Source organism: Cebus imitator, unplaced genomic scaffold (genome assembly GCF_001604975.1).
Source record: "Cebus imitator isolate Cc_AM_T3 unplaced genomic scaffold, Cebus_imitator-1.0 Scaffold272, whole genome shotgun sequence".
Classification (NCBI taxonomy): Eukaryota; Metazoa; Chordata; class Mammalia; order Primates; family Cebidae; genus Cebus; species Cebus imitator.
Window position 1 is genome coordinate 489,258 of NW_016107587.1, and position 24,369 is coordinate 513,626.

Sequence of the window (24,369 nt, forward strand, 5' to 3'; positions counted from 1 at the left end):
TAGCCAAGAAAATTTTGAAGTTGCAGAAACTTACCATATCACATATATGAAAACTGTATTGTGATAAAGCCACACAAATAACATAAAATTTGCCATCTTAATAATTTTAGTGTGCAGTTTCCTAGTGTTATTCATACTCACAATGTTATGAAACAGATCTTTAGAAGGTTTTCATCTCGCAAACCTGAAACTCTATACCCATTAAATAAAAACTCACTTTTTTCCCTTTCCCTAACTCCTGGTAACTACCATTCTATTTTCTGCTTTTCTAAATTTAACTGCTTTAGATAATTTATATAAGAGGAATCATATTGTATTAGTATTTTTGTGACTGGACTGGATTATTTCACTTAGCACAATGTCCTTAAGCTTCAGCCATGTTTTTGCATATAACTAAATGTCTTTCCTTATTAAGGCAGAATATTGTTCTTTTGTATGTATACACCACATTTTGTTTATCCATCCATCAAAGGATATTTGTGTTGTGTCAACCTCTTGGGTATTGTGAATAGTGCTAGTATCAACACGAGTGTGCAAATACTTCTAAAAAGCCGAGTGCTTTCAGGTCATGTCCATGGCCTCAATTAAGGTATAGAACATGACCCCTGTCCTATACCTATATTTAAATTTCTAAATCAAAGTATATAAATTTAAAAATAAATGTTCCACTTTATTATTGAAGTGTAATACAGATCAATAAAAAATGTGGAGTGCAAACACCTTATTTTGAATTATTTTGGATACATATCCAGAAGTGGGATTGGTAGATTATATGATAGGTCTATTTTTAATTTTTAGGAGAACCTCCATATAGTTTTTCGTAGTGGCTGCACCATTTTTCCACCAACAGTGCACAAGGATTCCAATTTCTCTACATCCCCACCGACACTTGTTAATTCCTGTTTTTGGATAGTTGCCATCCCAATGGTGAGAGGTGACATTACATAGTTTAAAAAGCTATGGTATAAGAAAGTGTGACACTGGCACAAGGAAAGACAAGTAGGTCAATGGTTTCTCAATAAAGAATTTGGGAAAGCATTTATCAATATAGAAATATTAGTTTTAGAACAAAGGCAATACTGTGGTGGAATGGAAAAACAGTGTTCTCTTCAATTAACTCTGCTGGTTGATTAAGTACCCATAAGGAAAGAAAATGAATCATGATCCCTGTCCTATACCAAACACACAAGAGTCACCAATTTCATATGGATTGCAGATTTAAACATAAAACTTTTAGAAAACCTAAAAGAATAACTATCCGTATGCTGTTGACTTGGCAAAAATTCCATAAATAGAATTTATAAAGCCAGTAGCTATGAAAAAAATTAGTAATATGTTTTATATTTAAATGAGAAATTTATTTATCAAGAGAAAATATTAAGATAACTAAGGTACAAGTCCTAACATAAAAATATTTGCATGTATGTATAAATGCAATAAAAACAAACAAAAGAACACAGTAGAGACCTGACAAATGACTGTAGCTTCACCATTATTTGTTATCAGAAAAAATACAAATGACCCAGAAATTTGAGCCTAACTTTAGAAACAATAAAAAGGTATTTCGAAGACAAATTATATAAAATTCCACATAAAAACATAGACAAGATTGTTCATGGAAGAAATCTATAAGATAGGCAAGAAGGAAACACTCACATACCAATAAAAAAACTGATTAAATTAGTTGTTATAAATTCATAAAATGAATATTATACTGCAGTTATTATCAATGCACAACTTCAACCCCCAATGAAATGAACAAACCTCAACAACAACAACAAAACATTAAGAGAAAGAATCCAAAGACATTTACATGAAATTCAAAAAGAGGTTAAGCATGTATATGTTTATAAGTCAAGATAGGGGCCATTTAGAGAGGAGGTTGTAACCTGGACAGGCAGGGGAAAAAGTGAGCTTCTGAAGTGCTAATATTCTATCTCTTTACCTGGGGAAATTTTACATGGTTGTGTTCACATTGTGAAAATCCATAAAGCAGTTCATTTCTATCTATATACTTTTTTATTTCAGTGATACTTCAAAACAACTTTATAAAAACTAGAAAAAAAACAAACAAACCAAGAAAAATTATAAAAATGATAGAACCCAAAACAGAAGCATGTACAAGGGAAGTCCTACAAAACTGGGCATAGAGACACCATAATAGAAGAAAAACCCAGGGTATAGGGGGAAAATGTCCACTCAAATTCTTATAACTTATTAACGGTATATTTCATATTTAACTCAGTTCTCTATGATAAGGCCTCTTTTCACTTTATAACATTAATTTTCTCCTACCATAAAATAAGGTCTTTTTTACTTTCGTGGGTACATAGTAGGCGTATATATTTATGGAGTACCTGAGCTATTTTGATATAGGCATATAATACGTAATAATAACACAGGGTAAATGGTGTATCTATCACCTCAAGTATTTACCCTTTCTTTGTGTTGCAAACAATCCAATTATACTCTTTTAGTTATTTTTAAATGCACAATAAATTACTGTTGACTGTGATCACTCTGTTGTACTTCAAATACTAGATCTTACTCATTCTTTCTAACTACATTTTTGTACCCATTATCCATCTCCACATCCCCACAGCCAATGCCTTTTCCAGCATCTGGTAGCCATTCTTCTACTCTGTATCAGCATGAGTTCAATCGTTTTAAAATTGTCAGCCCCACAAATAAGTGAGAACATGTGAAGTTTGTCTTTCTGTGCCTGGCTTATTTCACTTAGCATAACAACCTTCAGTTCTATCCACATTGTTTCAAATGATAGGATCTTAAGTTTTTTTTTTTTTTTTTTTTTTTTTTTTTTTTTTTTTTTTTTTTTTTTTTTTTTTTTTTTTTTTTTTTTTTTTTTTTTCGCTGTTTTTTTAATGTACCACATTTTCTTTATTCACTTCTGTTGATGGAAATATTTTAGTTTTAAAACGTTCTTCAATCAGATTCAGAATGGATGACTCTATGAAGAAAATTTGTCCTGAAAGCCCACATTTTGTCAACTTATAAAGCGATATTTCAACATTTTTAAAAGTCTACATATATTTTTCAGTCTTTATTACTATTAAGAAATTATTTGTGATCTTTAGAAATAAAAATTCTGAATACTTTAATAGGGAATCAAAACAGTGGGAGCATGAAGCATAGAAATACAAAAATATTTACTTAAAATATTTTATTCATGTATCTGAAGTCTGTAGTTAAAAATATAAAATATATTTCATGAAAAATATTACTTTGAAATATGTTTACATTTAATTTATGTTAAGCTTCATAAAATGATGATACTATCACTCAGGCCATATTTCACATGACAAATTAAATACAATGCAAATTTAGGAATTTTATTTATCTATTTGAGACAGAGTCTTGCTCTGTCACCAAGTCTGGAGTGCAGTGCCATGATCTGGGCTCACCGCAGTCTCCACCTCCCAGGCTCAAGTGATTGCTGTGTCTCAGCCTCTTGAGTAGCTGGGATTATAGGCATGTGCCACCACACCTGGCTAACATTTGTATTTTTAGTAGAGATGGGATTTCACCATATTGGCCAGGCTGGTCTTGAATTCCTGTCCTCTAGTGATTCATCCTTCTTAGCCTCCCAAAGTGCTGTGATAATACTGTACCTTGCTCAAATTTAGGAATTTTATATTAGTTTATTTAAAAATAACATATATTCCTAAGCTTTAAACAAATTATGAACACCTTTTATGAAAACAAAGTTATTCTATTTTTTTTAACAAAAAATAGATATTTTAATAGAAGAATCAGACGAAAATGTTTTTACAATTCATTGAGAATAACCAGCCCTTCCAGTGAGCCAACAGGAATTGCAGGATTTGAGGTGGTCTAAGTCATCAGCTCTTTGCAACTGGAGAGAAATCATACCGTAGAAGAGGCAAATTAGGGAAAAGATAGACGTTTTAACAACTACCTAAGGCACAAAATTTATAAACTTGCATGCCAAGTCGTCCCCCATATGCAGATAATTCTGATTTCTGACACATAATAAATGTTCCATAAAGTATTTCTTGAATAAGTAAATGAATGAGTGAATAAATGAAAAGATCAAATTAATCAAACCAGGATATATAAATCACCACGTAAGAGTGGCCGGCCCTTCTAAATATCAACTGGACGTTTCTCCTACTCATACTGTTTTTGAATACCCTGGGAGCCAGTGGTTTTTACTGAATTAATGTACCCCTGTTTGGGGATTTTTAACATTTTCATACCCATCAATGATCCCAGTGTATATATTTTCCTTATATATCATTTAATTATTTCTCTCATAAACTACATTTTGTGTTCATGTTCTCTTATGCACCTACTTTATAATTTAAATGAAAGGTTTCAAGTGTACTTTATGATTTAAAGGTTCCAAGCATTTATGCTCATATGTGTCTTTGATTTCCAAGACTCTGCTTCCACTTTCATATCACTGAGCTGCAAAATACAAGGAAAACGTGAATCGAAATCTAATCAGAAACCCCATATAAAAGTGAAGAAGCAAGCAGAAAACAAGATATCAATCAGCCTTATTGATTACTGCTCTGGATGTTCCAGGTGATGTGGAGCAAGTTGCATGGAGCTGATACTTCAGTGAGAGAGATAAGGTTTAAATGAAGGAAAGAACTGCAAAATCATGCAATGTGTTTAAAAATATAGAGATCAATAAAATACGTAAGTGTTCTTGTTCTCATAGTCTAGTGGAGAAGTCAGACATGGAAACCAATATATATATAGTACCATTTGCAAAATTCTACCATACAATATAGACAAAAAGCTATTAGGACATTGAGGACAGAATGACTATTTTTTAAGTGGGTCATTCATTCACAGAGCACTTTAGCATACTTTAATTATGATAATTATGCTAAAGCTATCTTGGGAAAGGTCACTAAGCTCTTCCATGGCTTTTCCCTCTCAAATGTAGACTTGTGACTTTACAGCAGGATATTCTTCTTTCTTCCCTGGTGAGACAATGTCATTGGTCAGATCCACCTGGCATCTCATTACCCTTTCTCTTGCTTTGCCCCAATTATAATTGGCATCTTTAGAGAGATTAAAGTGGGCATGCTGGTTTCAGCTCTCCACTTTGTTCCAGGAAGTGCTTACAGGGAGCAGCTGTCTCTTTCTCCATTAGCTGTACCTGAGGAGGAGGAAGTCTCACTGACCCTGTAACTGTGTATGCATATATGCTTAGCTTGCCATGTCAGTCAGCTAGCCCATGTTTCTCCAGAGTAACTGTATTCTACATCCTCCAATTTAGAATTCCTCAGGAATAAAGACCTTATTTATTTTGTTCGCTGTCTATCTTATAAATAAACTTTAAAAAATTAAATAACACTCTAGTAAGAAAACAACGGTGTCTTTATCAGAGATTTCAACACTCAATAAAGCCACCTACAGGAATAAGTGGACTTTTAAAAGGGCCACCTGGACAGTCACATGAACAGGAATGTCCAGCCTCACACCCTCTAGCACAGACAGCAGGGTGCCAGAGTGCACTATTATATGACCAGAGAGAGAAATACAGGAAGGGAGAGAGAGAATGGCTGTCTGCTACTTCCCAAGGTGGCAGTCTTCTCTTGAGGTCAAATATCACACAAATTATGTATCTGACATATTGCTCCAGGACAGGGAACTACACATTTTCTATTAGACAGCATATTAGTGTTCTAGGGCTGTCATGAGTAATAGCTACAAACCAAGGGACTTAACAGGAATTTATTCATTCAGTTTTTATGGCCAGATATTCAAAATCAAGGTTTTGTCAGCATTGGTTCCACGTGGAGGCTCTGTGGCAGAATCCATGCCATGCCTCTTTCCCAGCCTCTGGTGGCTTCTACAATCCTTGGTGGTTTTCAGTTCATAGTTGTCCTCCAGCCTTTGCCTCCATGTTCACATGGCCTCTTTGTTTCTCTTGGTCTCAAATTTCCTTCTGCCTTCTATAAGGATACCAAAGATTTAAAATCTAACTCAAAACCAGCATGGCCTTGAGATCCTTAACTTAATTACATTTGCAGAGGCCCTATTTCCAAATAAGATCTCATTCACAGTTATAGCAAATCAGGAATTGAATATGACTTTTGGTAGAAGGGGCATGCAATTTAGCCCACTATGGATAGTTATACCTGCTATCAACTCATTGCCCTATGCAAGTCTTCTTGAAATTTATGGGTTGTCTGCATGTTTGTTTTTTTTTCTTCTAGAATCTTTTGAAATAGATTGTTAACAGAGTAGACAGAAAACTTTCTTATGTGATAGGATTAAAATGAGAAAATTTGGATTTAATCTCATTTCACATTTGTATATATTATGACATACTTCAATAAGAATATTGCTGACCTCAGTGTCTGACATGTAACTGGGGAGATTAATAATATTTTACACAAGGACTAAGTATGATTATGATTATTAAAGCATGTAACAGTACCTGATACATAGTAGACACACTACATATTATGAGGATGCATTAATATGCAAATGTATGATCAATGAGCAATAGGATTAATAAAATAATGAGTAAAGGGGAGAAAACCAAAGAGAGATAAACCAGTGACGAGGTTTATGGTCGTAATCCAGGATGAGATGGTGAGAGTGAGATAGCATGGAAAGGAATGTAGTCAGACAGCTTCAATTTTCAAAACGTTTCAAACAGAAATTAAGGTCGTTTCATGAGTGTTGTGAGCGACATATCAGACATAACCAGGTCCGTGTACATTTGTGTCTTTCCATGAGGTCAGACTTTCATTGATGCTATCTCAATCATAAAAGCCATAAGCTATGTGGAGTTTCCAAGGAAGTAATTTTCCTGAGTACCGTCAGTTCATTCAGTAGTCAGAGCTGTGGGCACATAGTCTCAAGCCACTCCACAAGTCAGTCGATGTTGCAAACCATATATAGTACATACTTCATCAATATATAAATGTTATAGATTAAGCATTTCACATCAAACAAAGTAATATTTAAAGTAAAGAGAAAATAAAATCGGAAAAAGGATTAATGAACTAGTCCAAGAAGAGTGATGTGGAGTTCGTGGCGCACAGAACTTTAAAATTCCTGCCTGTACCTGCCATCAATGTGCTAGTCTCTAGTCTGTGGGTGGTGACTTCCTTCTAATTATAGTTTATTTCCCTTGCATGTCTTATTTCCTTACTGGACTGCTCTTAGCATATTATTTGGAAAATGCAGTTTGTTCCCAATGAAACTTGTGTTCAATTTGTTCTACACCAATTGTGCTCCCCACAATTTTGAAGTACAAAAATTGAAAAAAATCTACAGCCACCACCACTACTTTATGTTTTTCCTCCCCATATTTTCTTGTTTATTTATATGTCTTCCTCCTTCTTTCTTTTTTTTTGTTTTGTTTTTTAGATGTAGTCTTGCTCTGTTGCCAGGCTGGAGGGCAGCAGAGCTATCTCTGTTCACTGCAACCTCCACCTCCCAGCTTCAAGCTATTCTCCTACCTCAGCCTCCCGAGTTGCTGGGAATAGAGGCACGTGCCACCACATCCAGCTAATTTTTGTATTTTTAGTAGGGACAGGGTTTCACCATGTTGTCCAGGATGGTCTTGATCCCTTGACCTCGTGATCCGCCCTCCTCAGCCTCCCAAAGTGCTGGGATTACAGCCATGAGCCACCACGCCTGGCCCTTCCTCCAGTTTAATGCCTCAAAATTATGTTTTTTATTAACTATCCTGAATGTCCCCCTCTCACTACTGCCAATCAACACTTTCTTAGTAAATAAGAACTGATTGATGAGTTACTACATTTAACAGGTAAAATATAGCACACACAATTAAATTTGAACTTTAGATTTAAAATGGGCGATTTTCTCTTCTTACGTTTTATTGATAATTGTTGTGGGTTTGGAATGAAAGTGGCAGTATGAGTACACAGATCTGTTTTGTCCAGCAATCTTTGGCCATATTTGCTTGTTTGTTTTAAATTTCATTTATTGTCCCTATGTGTTGAGTGGGGAAGCGACGTGAGATGTGACCTTCCAATGTAACCATGAATGGAAGTCCAATCTGATTAAGATTTTGTTTAAGAGCATTTGCAGTCACATAAACAAACAAACTTCAGCTCCTTGACAATGCCTGGCACCCACACGGCATTCTGACTTGACTTGCACAGCGACATCCTTCGTGCCCTTCAGGACATGCTTCTAGCTCATCAAATATTTATTTCCTTTGCAAGTGTCACCCAAACACCAACAGTAAATGAGACTCAATGCTATTCCAAAGAATGGGGAAACCAGAGGCTCCTCGTTTTGTGCTTATAAAATAGAGAGGCACTGAACAAGCTCCCAAAATGTCCGTTTTTTAACAAAACGTGTCAGGTAGGGTATATCCAGGTTCTGAGACTCCTGATGCTTACATAATTTGAAGCCATTCTGAGTAAATGGACACAAAATGATAAATACAATTTAGAAGAGAGAATGAATTTTCTCAAATGCCTGCTTCTCGTTGGCATTAGAGAAACCTAGCTCATTTATATTTCTTAGGGCCTCTCCATCAAGTATGTGGATACTTTATGACTCATTAACTTTTCTTCCTCTTCTTACTTCCTAGCTTTTTCTTAGTATGATTGATTGATTGATTGCTTTATTCATCAAATACTTTCTGACATTCTCTCTGTGCTGGGCACTGTGTAGCATATATTTATAGAACATTTATTAAGTGTTTACTATATGTCAATGTCTGCTGTGTTTTGTAGGTGTCATTTTGTGAAACCCTCACAGTAACAAGTTTATACTGTCATCTCTACTTTGCAGGAGAGGAAACTGAGGCACGGAGTTGAAATATTCGTCCACGATTACATAGTAAATGGTGCAGCTGGGATTACAGCCCCAGCAATCTTCATCCAGACTCTGCGTCAGAATCCCAGGACAGGCTCTCTGGCTGACTGACACCCATGCTGCAAAGAGGCCAGGTCCCAACCTGCCTCCAGGGAGATGACAGTTTACTAGGTCAGAGTTGTACACACCACAACTAAATCAGCAGGTGCCATGGCAGAGAAAAACAGGGGACTCTGGGAGGGCTGAGGGATGGAGTCTGTTAATCCCACCTGAATTAAGTGAGATTTCGGAGTCAAAAGTAAAGCGCATCCGTCACCTTTGGTAGTTACACCGCGAAACAACCTCCTCACCACTTATTTCCCGCCCAGGTTGCGTTTCGGAGCCCGGCATCAGAAGCTCAGCTCCGCATCCCTAGGGCACCCTGGTCCAGTCCCCCAGCACCTGGCTTCCCTGAGCCTGCACCTCTCCCCAAGGGGCTGGAGTGGTGTGAGGAGCTAGCTGCCAGTCACTTCTACTCCCCCACTCGCCGAGTTTCCCTGGACCTAGACAGGCGTTGGGTTACACAAAATCCCACCCCGGTGTCCATTTCTGGGGTCAGCTTGCTCCCGGTGTTGGGCAGCCACCAGCATCCTGCAGGGAAGTGCTGCGGCCTCAGCAGTACAGAGCCCTGCACCTCCCTAGCTGTGCAACTGCTCTGGCCCTGTTTGCCAGCCTGTAAAATGGGCTGGGACCCTCAGTCCCTGAGCTGTGCTTTGGGGCGGGAGTGGAAGCACAAACAGGAGCCTTGCGTTGCACCTGCCCCACCCCCTCCTTGGGAAACCTGCTGCTATTACAACTATTGCTCATGTCGCCACTGTCACCTCCCCTAGCAATAAACACAAAAACCTACTGCCACACAGCCAGTGCTCTGACGGGGTGTGCTTTTTGTTGTTGTTGTTGTTATGTAAAGATACTAACAGCAAGTTCCTTAAACTCCGAATTTTGGGAATAGTTTCAGGCCATACCCAATTTATGACCAAATTGTGTGAAATGGGGAAAATGTGCAAGTAGGCTACAAACACTGTATTTCTTTTAAAAAGTGTGTATTTCACTCTCCCAAAATAATGACAGGATTGGGAAGTTTTAGGGAAAGGGAGAGCTCCTAGGAAAATTGAGCAGGTTTGAGTGTTAGGAGCATGATGTATGATCAGAATATAATTGTTGTAGCGTCAGATCCCATGGGATATCACAGGTGATACTGTTTTTTGACCTTCATCATAGTAAGCAATTAAGACCTTTGAACATTCTCATTAGAGATTGAGATGACATCTTTGGTGTGTGTGGAGAAAAGAATTAAGGATGAATAAAGCTAGACTATGAGAATTTTGGACGCTCTTAGATTGTTCCAGGAGAGAAGAGATACCACAATAGCTTTGACCAGGATACTGATAGATGGATGGAAAAAAGGGGAGAGATTTGATAGAAATAATATACCATATAAATCTAATGATAGATTATAATTGAAAGATGAGGTGGAGAGTGGTGTCAAAACTAGCTCTAGCCTTCTGAATTGCATAAAATGATGGATGGTGGTGGCATTAATCAAGATGGAACACATTGGAAGATTTTTTTTTTCTTTTCAGGGAAAAGGTCATAAGTTTGATCATGAATCTAGATTGTAGAAGAGCTATCTAGCCTGGCAATATATCTTGATGAGTCTGTTGTGTAAATGCTGTCGTTAAAGTCATGAGCATGTATGAGAAGATTCAGGGAGGGAGAATAGAGAGAAAAGCTGTGAAAAACCAGTGGCAATTAGAGTACTTCCTACCTCAATTTATCAGACAAACGTATTTTACCAAAAGAAATAGGTACATTCTATTATTAAGAATGACTACAGTAAAGTATTCATTATAAGAAACTAGAAAAATGACAAACATTTTTCTACATTTTACATTTAAGGCAAGTAAATCCTCGTTGGCTCCTCTCCCTTTGGGTTCTGAAATTCTTTCCTGTTTTCAGATTACCTAATATTAGTCCTATCCTGTGTTGAAGGTGTCACTTATGATTTCTGTGTGTTTCAAAACCACTCTGACAACAGGTGCAAAAAGGCTTCAGAATTTCCACCCTCTTCATGACCTGGAACTTTTGGTCTCAACTCCTGGGGCTTACTGGAGCTGTTGGTGTGGGGGACTGAAAATAGGTACAGAGACATACAGAACATCCTCTGTCTCATTCTTCCTCTTCTTTCCTCTTGTTCTAGCACACAGTTTTATTCCTCTCTTTGGAAGATTGCTAAAAGTGTTGAGGTAAGCAGTTAGAAAAGTGAAGGGGGTAAAAGCCTGACTCTATCCTTCCCCTCTTCTCCCCTTACATCTTCTCTCGGAGAGGGAGGCCACCATATGACAGAACAGAAGCTCTGGAGTCACCATGCATAGCCCACCCCGGTTGGAAATTGACAGTTCTCTGGAGATTAAACATCTTTTATGTGGATACCAAGTAAGTCCAGTTGATGCAGGTGGCACACAGGAGTAGAAAGCCTAGCGTCTAATTGCCTGAATTTGATAACAAGATAAACATTGTGGCAGCATTCAGATAAGATCATGAATCTACCACAAACCAACAAAGAAGCCTCAGTGAATCTGAAAACAGCGTGAACTGTGTCCGGTGTCTAGATCCCTACATGAAACAGTGAACTCAATAAATAAGTGGTGGATAAATGAAACAATTAGTGCATGAACAATGGAAGATGCATCTCATTTCAGGTCATAGATGTATCGGTTGGATTGGGGGAAGAAAAACATGAAAAATAAAACAATAGTTTCAACACTTTCTTTCATATTTTGAAAGAAAAACTGTCTATATTTACCCAGAAATCTAAATTCTATTCCTAGCCTTAGAAAACGAAACAATCTCATTGGTATACAGACATACAAAGCTTAATAATGACATTGTTTTCAGACATCATAAAACCCTGACAAGCATTGAGGATTAATGTCAGAGGGTAATTGCTTCCAAGCCCTACATCTCATATATTCCAGTTAGAATTCCTTATTCCTTAAAAGTTGTACTCACTTTCTTATACCAGGCTTAGGACCAGATCTTCCGTCTCCCCACTTCTTCTCATTGGCCCTACACAAAAGGGATCTAAGAAACATTAAAATTGAGAACCTAAAAATGAAGATATCAAATAAAAACATTAACCATTGTTCTAGTGAAAAAAAGATTATACTTTTTTTTTTTTTGGTAGTTTTAAACATTTCCTTGATTTTGAGGAATACATTGTGCCAGACTCTGGTTGAATATTTAAATATTCAAAGGCTTTACAACAGTGTGACATTTAACAAATGGATATAATAGCATCTAGTTTAAAAATACTGCTCTCTAGAAAAACAAGGGAAATGTCCTTGAAACTGCTTACTGAAGACACAATGATAAAAGGAGAGTGTGTCATATTACCATTTTAAAGTTTAGTTATAGCTGCTTATCTAGACAATGCATTGTCATTTTGCTAAAAGGAACATTTTCATTTCTAGTGCCTGAACGTTTTGAGAGAAAACTTTGTTGACATTCCTAAGCAGAGATATTGAGGTTAAGAGAAATGTAGAAAAAATATTAGAATTGGGAGAGATTAAAACTAGGAGTTGGAAATACTGCTTTGCTTTGCCATCTGCTAGTTTTCCAGAACTTCACTCCAGTTCCTGTTCACTAACAGAAAGCAGGGAATTTGAATAAGGAACCATGGCCTAAAACACAGAGTGCTTTCTTTTCTTTATAAGGAATTTGGAAAAGGGTTTTAGAAAAGGCTGGAGTAGGCACAGTCAGTTATAAAGTTATAAAGTCACCTCTGCGGGGCTGCCATTTTTTAAAGGAAAGAATAAAACGTTAATACAGTATTCTTTATTTGGAAACTGAATACATATATATAAATGTATATATACAAACACTGAATACACACACACACACACACACACACATTCGATTATTTTCCTTACATAATTGCATTAGATGAAAGTTTCTGCTAGGTTAATTATGCTATGAATTTAGGACTTATTTTTCATTCATTGTGCCTCAGAGGACCGTGTTTAACACGTGGAATACGTGTAATTAGAGTCTCTCACTGTATAGGAAAACTGTTAATGCTTGTTGGTCAATTAAATTCACTGACATTGCAATAAACAGATATGGTAAGTCTTGATTTATGTATCTATAGAAACTAAAGTGCAGAGACGTACCAGATATACCCAAAGTTACACACCCATTGAAAAGAAATTCTTTCCCCACCCTGCCACCCCACAAGGCTGGGCAAAACTGTGAATACGTATTAAGGTTAATGTCCATCCCAACCCTGTTCCTGTAGGTGATTGGCTCACATAATGAGCCCAACTAGAGGAATTTGCTTATGCCTGTGAATAGGACGTTAAAATGGAATGCAGGATTGGCTTAGTCTCCCTGGGCAAAAAGAGTGGCAGGTACTCTCACATCCCCAAATATGACTGACGCAATATTTGCAAAGACAATGGTCAAAAAAGAATTTTGCAACCCATAATCTCATGCCCTCTGCAGGGATCAAAATATTGAAACTGAAGTTATCAGAAGGGAGAGTTCCTTGGTAAAATTTGCCAGTGTGCTGTGAGACGCACGTCTCTATCACCTCAAAGTTCTTAGAAGGACTCCAAGGAAACTGTTTTGTTTGAAGAAAGGTAAACATATTTTCTGTGTTTCAGAGGACAAAGTAGACAGGTGTCAGACTATGGCTGAAAAATATCCACAGACAAAAGGCTGATTGAAGAGGCCACTTCAATCATACACTCATTTCACCCAGAGAGCAAGGAAGACCTAGCCTGAAGATTGGGTCTTATTAGACAGTGAAGAGAAAGAATAAGGTTAATCCATGATTGTGTTTGTCAAGTGATTGGTGCACTGCCCTTACTTTCCTTGACCTCGTCTTATGCTTTATTGCATAAAAATATTAAATTAAGGATTATATCCTTTAAAGGATATTCAGGGTGTTATGTCTCATCAGTGACGTAAATTCAGAGATAGATTGCAAATAAGCCTACATTGGTGCGAGTCGTGAAGGATAACATGTCACATGTACAGACTCATTTTTGCTCATTGTTCCTTTATCTTTCTTCTGGTGCTTTCCATTTCTTCAGTTTCTGAGCTGGTGGGTAAAATAAACCTGGACCCCCTCTAATCATGCAACATGCCCTCTCTCTACACTTTAGAAAGACAAAAGCAGGTAGTTGACATCTACTGAACCCAGACAAATAGTATTTCTTCAGGTTCTGCTCTGCATGGCTCATCTGAGCCTCTAGAGGTAGTAATTATAGTGCTGTGATTAACACATAGAATAAAGTCTCCCGCTGTAGAGGAAAATTACTAATGCTTCTTAACCTGAGTTTGGGGGCCAAAGATTAGACATAATGATATTTGTGTATATATATCTCTCTCTTCCATTCTGAAGGGCCAGAAGTGGGATAGGATTAAATACTGGGGATTTGGGCTTACTATCTGTCTGTGTTTCGGATAATATATTGATAATGTATCCCATTTATTATCTAATTGTATTTTAAACCTTTTTACAGTGGTTTGCATATGGAAAGTTGGAAGAATGGGGTTTTGGTATTAGTTCATTATAATAATTCTGAAAGCCTAATATTTGTACAACACTATCATTCGGTACATGTTATGCAATTTCATGTTGTAAATCGAGTCAAATTCCATGATGGAAAAGACAATTGGGATTACTTTTTACCTTGATATCACTGTTCTCTTTGGACAGACATTTTAAAAATAATTCAATACATTGATCCATTTCACAGTTTTAGGACATATGGCCAATGAGCATTAAAGAAGCATGTCTGAAGATGGTCTAGTCCATCTAACTGATACGTAATGGATAGAAGAAGCGACAGCAATGATTGAGGAAGCAGTTTCATGAAGGGCTAGATACTTACGTCTGGCATATTTAAGGAAAAGCAAAGAGGCTAATGTGGCTGTAAAACAATGAAGAGGGAAGTCAGAGATATGACCAAAAGATTGTGCCAATCTTTGCAAACCTCTGCAAGATGTGAAAAGGAGATTTGATGCCAGGTGTTAGCTGACTCCAACTCATATTTTAGTGGGATCATATCCATGATACTGAGAATAAATGGGAGAGAGAACATGAGAAAAAAGAGGGAAACCAAACCAATTATAGTCATTTAAGCAAGGAATTGTGGTGACTTCGACCAATGTGTAAACACTGGAGGAGAAAAGTTGTAGAAGTATGAGTATATTTTGAAAGTACAGCCAACACTATTTCCTGAGCAGATGGAGTCAAGTGCAAGTGAGAAAAAGAAGAGTCAATATTGACTTCATGATTTTTGCCATAATAAATGGAAGGATGAAGCTGACATCAACTGAAATGGGAGTGGCTGCAAGTAAAGTACATTTAGATTAAATTTCAGAATTTAATCTTTAGAAATACTATTTTTGATGTCTACTTGATACCCAATGAAAATGAAAATATTGAGCAATTATGTAGATATGTGAATCTGGGGTCGGGAAAAATCATATACGGTCTAAAGATAGAGAACTGTCAGCATAGATAGTATTATTTCAACTTTATTAAAATTTCTAAAAGTTGTTTAATTGTACATGTTTATTATCATAAGGAGTTTCCTAAACTGAAAAGCCATATTTATAATTACTGTCAGAATATCATCAGAACCCAGAATATCATCAGAATCCACACATCATATGCCTCTCAGTCCCATGACCCTCCACAAAATAAACACTGGCCCAACTTCTAACAGCACACATAAATTTTCTTTGTTTTGTACTTATCAGACGAAATTCGTTGTTTCGTGTCTGGCTGCTCTTGCCCATCATCATATCGGCTGTAGATAAGCATGTTGTTGTAGTTGTGACCCATTCATCCTCAAAGTAGTCTATTATAATAATATAACACAATTGGTTTTTCCATTTTAATTTTGATGGGTATTTTGGTGGTTTTCAACTGTCTTGTTAGGTTGTATGTTTCTAGAAAGTTACTCATTTTTCTAGATTATACAGTCCATTGATGTATAGCTATTTATAGTTTGTCTCTTATAGTCCTATTTATATCGGTGGCATCAGTTACGTCTTTTTTTACATTTTTGGTGTTTGTTGTGTAAACTTCTCTTTTTTCTCCAGTTCATCTACCTAAAGGCTAGTCAATTTTTTTTTTAATCTTTAATTCATGTTGAGTTAGTTTTTGTATATAGTGAAAGGTAGGGGTCCAATTTCATTTTTCTGCATATGGCTAGCTAGTTATTTTGGAGTCATTTATTGAATAGCCCTTTCCCTATTGCTTGTTTTTGTTGGCTTTGTTAAAGTTAAGATGGTCGTAGGTATACAGCCTTATTGCTGTGTTTCCTATTCTGTCCCATTGGTCTGTGTGTCAATTTGTGTACCAATACTATGATGTTTTAGTTATGGTAGCCTTATAGTACAGTTTTGGATAGTGTGGTGCCCTCAGCTTGCAATTTTTTCTTAGAATTATTTTGGTTCTTCAGGGTCTTTTCTGGTCCCATATGAATTTTAGAATTGTTTTTTCTAATTCTGTTATATATGACATTGAGAGTTCAGTAAGAATTGCTCTAAATATTGCTTTGAGCAGTATGGTCATTTTAATTATATTAATTCTTCCAATCCATGAGCATGGAATGTTTTTCTATTTATTTGTGTTGTATCTGATTTCTTTCAGCAGTGTTTAGATATTTCAACAGTGTAGAGATATTTCACTTTTTTGTCTGACTCTATTTTTAGGCATTTCAATATTTTATGGCTATTACGAATGGGATTGCATTCTTGATTTGACTCTCATCTTGAACATTATTGGTATATTATTGGTGTATAGAAATACTATTGATTTTGTACATTAATTTTGTATCCTGAAACTTTAATAAAATTCTTTTTCAGTTTCTGAAACTCTTTGGCAGAGTCTTTAAGGTTTTCCAGGTATAGAATCACATCATTAATGTAGAGATATAGTTTGTGTTCTTTTTATATTTGAATGGTTTTTATTTCTTTTTCTTGTCTGATTCTCTTGCTTTGGCCTGAACTTCAGGATTATGTTGAATAAGAATGGTAAGAGTGGGCATCCTTATCTTATTCCGGTTCTCAGGGGAAATGATTCCAGCTTTTCCCCATTGACTATGATGTTACTGTGGGTTTGTCATAGATGACTCTTATTATTTTGAGGTATGTTCCTTTGATGCCTTGTCTGTTGAGGTTTGTTGTCATGATGTGATGCTGGATTTTACTGAAAGCTTTTTATGTGTCTATCGAGATGATCGTATTATTTTTGCTTTTAAATATTTGTCACCTCCAATCTCATGCTGAAATTTCGATTGGGCTCAGGAGTGCATGACTGTAATCTTAGCATGTGTTCGTTGAGGAGTATGCAGATGGGTTTCAAGGGTTCATGGTATCATGAGTGTTTTCCTCACACCATCATAGGGGTATAATTAACAATTATATACATTTATATAACAATTATATACATTTAGGGTGCAAAATGTGATGTTTTGATTTATGTATACATTTGAAATGACACAATTAAACTAATTAATATATCCATGGCATCACAGTCACTATTTTTTTTATTATACTTTAAGTTCTGGGGTACATGTGCAGAATGTATAGTTTTGTTATATAGGTACACATGTGCCATGATGGTTTGCTGCATCCATTCCCCCATTGTCTACATTAGGTATTTCTCCTAATGCTATTCCTCCCCTAGCCCCCCACTCCCTGCTATCCCTCCTCTAGCCCCTCACCTCTCAACAGGTCCCAGTGTGTGATGTTCCCCTCTCGGTTTCCATGTGATCTCATTGTTAAACACCCACTTATGAGTGAGAACATCAGTGTTTGGTTTTGTGTTCATGTATCAGTTGCTGAGAATAATGGTTTCCAGCTTTATCCATGTCCCTGCAAAGGTCATGAACTCATCTTTTTTATAGCTGTATAATATTCCATGGTGAATATGTGCCACATTTTATTTATCCAGTCTATCATTGATATGCAATTGGGTTGGTTCCAAGTGTTTGATATTGTGAACAGTGCCACACAGTAAGCATATGTGTGCATGTGTTGTAATAATGGAATGATTGATAATCCTTCGGGTATATACCCAGTAATGGGATTGCTGGGTCAAATGGTATTTCTGTTTCTAGATCCTTGAGGAATGCCACACTGTCTTCCACAATGGTTGAACTAATTTACACTCCCACCAACAGTGTAAAAGCATACCTATTTCTCCACATCCTCTCCAGCATCTGCTGTCTCCAGATTTTTTAATGATCGCCATTCTAACTGGTGTGAGATGGTATCTCAATGTGGTTTGGATTTGCATTTCTCTAATGACTAGTGATGATGAGATTTTTTTCCGTTTGTTGACTGTATAATGTCTTCTTTTGAGAAGTGTCTATTCATATCCTTCACCCATCTTTTGATGGTTGTTCGTTTTTTCTTGTAAATTTGTTTAAGTTATTTGTAGATTCTGGATATTAGCCTTTTGTCAGATGAGTAGATTGCAAATTTTTTCCCATTCCATTGGTGGCCAGTTCACACTAAGTATAGTTTCTTTTGCTGTGCAGAAGCTCTTTAATTTAATCATCTCCCATTTGTCTATTTTGGCTTTCGTTGCCACTGTTTTTGGTGTTTTAGTCATGAAGATCATACCCATGCCTATGTCCTGAATGGTTTCATTTAGGTTTTCCTCTAGAGTTTTTATGGTGTTAGTTTTTTTTTTTTTTTAATTTTAATGTTTATTTTTATTGTACTTTAGGTTCTGAGGTACATGTGTAGATCATGTGGGATTGTTGCATAGGTACATACCTGGCAATGTGGTTCGCTGCCTCCAATCCCCTGTCACCTATACCTGGCATTTCTCTCCATGTTATCCCTCCTCAACCTCACCACCCACTGTCCCTCCCCTGCCTCCTCAACAGACCCCAGTGTGTGATGTTCCCTCCCTGTGTCCAAGCATTCTCATTGTTCAATACACACCTATCAGTGACAATATGGGGTGTTTGATTATCTTTTCTTGTGTCAGTTTGCTGAGAATGATGATTTTCAGATTCATCCATGTCCCTACAAAGGACAGGAACTCATCATTTTTTTTTTTAGCTGCATAGTATTCCATAGTGTATATGTGCCTCATTTTCCTTGTCCAGAGTATCATCAATGGACATTTGGTTTGGTTCCAGGTCTTTGCTATTGTAAACAGTGCCGCAATGAACATATGTGTAGATGTGTCTTTATAATAGAATTAATTATAATCTTTGGGTATATATCCAGTAATGAGATTGCTGTGTCAAACGGAATTTCTATTTCTAGGTCCTTGAGGAAGCACCACACTGTATCACAATGGTTGTACTAATTTACACTCCCACCAACAGTGTAAAAGTGTTCAATTTCTCCACATTCTCTCCAGCATCTGTTATCTCCACATTTTTTAATGATCACCAATTTAACTGGCATGAGATGGTATCTCAATCTGATTTTGATTTGCATTTCTCTAATGACCAGTGATGATGAGCATTTTTTCATGTTTGTTGGCCTCATATATGTCTTCTTTTGAAAAGTGTCTGTTCATATCCTTTGCCCACTTTTGAATGGGTTCGTTTGTTTGTTTTTTTTCTTGCAAATCTGTTTTAGTTCTTTGTAGAGTCTGGATATTAGCCCTTTGTCAGATGGGTAGATTGCAAAAATTTTTTTCCCATTCTGTTGGTTGCCAGTTCACTCTAATGATTGCTTCTTTTGCCGTACAGAAGCTCTGGAGTTTAATTAGGTCCCATTTGTCTATTTTGGCTTTTGTTGCCAATGCTTTTGATGTTTTAGTCATGAAGCTCTTGCCTATGCCTATGTCCTGAATGGTTTTGCCTAGGTTTTCTTCTAGGGTTTTTATGGTATTAGGTCTTATGTTTAAGCCTTTAATCCATTTGGAGTTAATTTTAGTGAAAGGTGTCAGGAAGGGGTCCAGTTTCTGCTTTCTGCACATGGCTAGCCAGTTTTTCCCAACACCATTTATTAAACAGGAAATCCTTTCCCTATTACTCGTTTTTGTCAGGTTTGTCAAAGATCAGATGGTTATAGATGTGTGGCATTGCCTCCGGGGCCTCTGTTATGTTCCATTGGTCTGTATCTTTGATTTGGTACCAGTGCCATGCTGTTTTGATTACTGTAGCCTTGTAGTATAGTTTGAAATCAGGTAGTGTGATGCCTCTAGCTTTGTTCTTTTTGCTTAGGATTCTCTTGGCTATGTGGGCTCTATTTTGGTTCCATATGAAGTTTAAGGTGGTTTTTTCCGGTTCTGTGAAAGGTCATTGGTAGCTTGATGGGGATAGCATTGAATCTACAAATTACTTTGGGCAGTATGACCATTTTCACAATATTGATTCTTCCTAACCATGAGCATGGAATGTTTCTCCATCTGTTTGTGTCCTCTCTTATTTCCTTGAGCAGTGGTTTGCAGTTCTACTTGAAGAGGTGCTTTACATCCTTTGTTAGTTGTATTCCTAGATATTTTATTCTCTTTGTAGCAATTGTGAATGGGAGTTTGTTCTTGATTTTGTTCTCTGTTAGTCTGTTATTGGTGTATAGTAATGCTTGTGATTTCTGCACACTGATTTTGTATCCTGAGACTTTGCTGAAGTTGTTTACCAGTTTCAGGAGATTTTGGGCTGAGACAATGGGGTTTTCTAAATATATAATCACGTCGCCTGCAAATAGAGACAATCTGACTTCCTCGTTTTCTAACTGAATACCCTATTTTTTTTTTCCTTGCCTAATTTGTCTAGCTAGAACTTCCAGTGCTATATTGAATAGGAATGGTGAGAGAAGGCATCCTTGTCTGACACCAGATTTCAAATTTCAAGTAAACAATACATCATAATTAACTATATATAACCCTATTGTACATTATGTTTTTAGTATTTATTCATTTATACCTGTTACTTTATACCCTTTGACAAATATCTCTTCTTTTCCTCTTAAGCCTTCAGCCTCTGATAACACACATTTTCATTTTTTATAGTATATGTTTTTCTCTTTTTCTTTTTACTTTCACATATACAGGAGATAATACAATATTTGTTTTTCTACATCTGACTTATTTTACTTAGCATAATGAATGTCCTCAAGGTAAAGCCATTTATCACAAATGACAGAATCCTTTTTATCTTTCAAGACTAAGTAATATTTGTGTGTGTGTGTGTGTGTGTGTGTGTGTGTGTGTGTGCGTGTATATATATATCCATATATAGAGAGAGGAATATGCCCCATATATATAATTGTCTTTGTCCATTAATTTGTTGATGGATGCTTAAGTCGTTGTTTCTATATTTTGGCTATTGTGGGTAACAACGCAATGAACATGGGAGTGCAAATATCTCTTTGAAACTGTTATTTTTTTCCTTTGATTACCAATCAAGAAAGGGATTGGATCATATGGTAGTTTCATTTTTAATTTTTTGAGGAGTATCTATACTGTTTGGCTGTACTAATTTATATTTTCAATGACAGTGTACAGTGCTTCTCTTTTTTTCATATCCTGAATGACACTTGTGATCTTTTGACGTTTTGATGATAGCCATCCTCACAAGTATAAGTGGATATCTTTTGGGAGTTTTAATTTGCCTTTTAAAGCCTGCTCTCTCAACTACTGCTTTCCCCAGACTTTTACTTCCAAATATGTTCATTCTCTCTATTGCTTACCATGTATATCATTTCTTATTTGATTTGCCTTTAAATTCATTCTGCAAACATCACTAATACAAACCACTTAATTTCTGGGGAATCTTTGAGGCAGGCAAAACAAGGGCTAACCCTGGAGCTGATAGCTCAGGGAGCTATGAGACAGATCAAAGCACACAATTATTTGAAACTAAGGCCTGCATGCTCCCTCTGGTTAGAGTAACCTGCTTCAAAAATGCTGACTGCCATCTTTTTGGCAACTGTCAAGCTGGGGATTAGGGGATGTAAGTGGGTAAGGAATGATACCACAGTGCTCTCTTATTGAAATCCAGCTGCTTCCTTCTTCATTAAGCATTCCCCTGATTGTTGTAAGTTTCGTTATTAGATTCTAGAATTCTAAAATATTTAATTCTGTTTTTACCAACTTATTTATTGCTATTGTGGTGGGATGGTGTTTTCCAGTTCCCTACTCAGCTATTTAGGTGATGTCACTTTAACAAATAGTCTTTGGAACATTATGGACTTCCTTGTTATTTCAATGTGCTCTTTTAACATTTTTTTTTCTTTTTCATTATTTATTTAAGGGATACAAATGCAGTATTGTTACATAGATAGGTTGCGTTGTGGTGTAACTATCCCCCGAATAGTGTGTATTGTACCCATCAAGTTATTTCTCATCTCTCACCCTCCCCCAACTCCCCAAACCATCTGAGTCTCCATTGTCTATTATTCCATCTTATATTCCATGTGTACACATCATTTAGCTCCCACTTGTAAGTCGGAGCATGTAGTATTTGGCTTTCTGTTTCTGAGTTATTTCACCTATGATAATAGGTTTCATCCAAATTGCTGCAAAATATATAGATATCATTCTTTTATGACTAGGTAGCATTCTGTGGTATGTGTGCCTGTGTGTGTGTGTACCACAGAAGACTACCCAGTTGTAAAAGAAATGCTATCTATATCTATATATATATACACACACATAAAATCACACACACACACAATCACACACACAAAAAGATATATTCTAATGTATAGATACACATTAAACTATATGCATAGCATATATTCTATGGTTACATATATACACATACCACATTTTCTCTATTCAATCATCCATTGATGGGCACAGATTGATTCCATACATTTTCTCTCATGATTAGTACTCTATTAAACATACACGTGCAGGTATCTTTTTGGTATAATGATTTATTTTCCTTTGAGTAAATTATTAGTGGTGGGATTACTGAACTGAATAGTAGTTCTATATTTAGCTCCTTGAGAACTGCTCATACATTTTCACAGAGGTTGTATTAATTTATATTCCCACCAATAGCATCTAATCACACCATTATATCTATATCCTTGCCAACATCTATTCTTTTTTGAATTTTTTATAAAAGCCCTTCTGAATTGTTTAATATGGTATCTCACTTTGGTTTCAATTTATCTTTCTCTGGTGATTAGTGATGCTGAGTGATAATTTTTTCATATGTTTGTTGGCCATGTGTATGTCTTCTTTTCTAAATGTCTGTTCTTGTCCTTTGCCCAATTTTTAATGGGGTTATTTATAGGCTTTTTGGTTATTGTTGAGATGTTTGAGTTCTTTGTAGATTTTGGATATTAGTCTTTTGTTGGATACATAGTTCATAAGTATTTTCTACCATTTCTACCATTCTTCAGATTGTCTGTTCACTTGGTTGATTATTTCTGTTGCTGTGCAGACCCTTTAGTTTAATTAAGACCCATTCGTCTATGTTCTTATTGTATTTTCTTTTGAGGTATTAATCATGAATTTTTTGCCAAGGTCAATGTTCAGAAAAGATTTTTCCTAGATTTTCTTTTACTACTTTTACAGTTTCAGGCCTTACTTTTAAGTCTTTAATGTATCTTTAGTTAATTTTTGCCTATGATAAGAAATGAGTCCAGTTGTATTCTTCTGCATGTGGCAACCCAATTTTTCCAGCAGCCTTTATTGAAGGCTGGAGTGTTTACTCCTCAATATATGTTTTTGTTAACTCTGTCAAAGATAAGTTGACTGTAGCTATGTGGCTTTATCTGTGCTCTCTATTCCGTTTCATTGATCTATGTGTCTACTTTTATACCAATACCATGCTGTTTAGGTCACTGTAGCTTTGTAGTATAATTTGAAGTCAGGTAATGTAATGCTTTCAACTTTGTTCTTTTTGCTTGGGATTGCTTTGGCTATTGAGGCTTTTTTGTTTGTTTTATATGAATTTTAGGATTTTAAAAAATATTTGTGAAAATGATGTTGGTAATTTTTAAGAATTGTCTTGAATCTGTAGATTGATTTGGGCAGAATGGTCATTTTAATAATATTGATTCTTCTAATTCATGAGCATGGAATGTTTCCATTTGCTTTTGTCATCAACACTTTCTCTTATCATGGTTTTGTCATTTTGCCTGTAGAGATTTTCATGTCTTTGACTAAATGGACTCCTAGTAATTTGTTTATTTTTTGTAGCTATTGTAAATGGGATTAACTTCTTGATTTGGTTCTCAGCTTGATCATACTTTACTTAATTGTTAATCAACATTTTATAAACTGATTCTCTTTTTTTGTTTTATTATTTGCACACTATCTGTTCAAAATCTTTGCTCACTTTCTATTGAACTAACTTTAACATTCTTTTATAAGAGTGTTTTATAAGGAATACTTAATATTTACTTGAAAATATATTTCATTTTTTTAAGTTTTATATTTGGTGAACTTTTAAATACAGAAAGTTTGCAACTTTAGACACAAAATAGTTTGCACCTATTAATCATTATTCTTGTATAATTTTTGCCTATGTTTTTTTGTAATGATTCTTTGAACGTACTTCTCTGTCT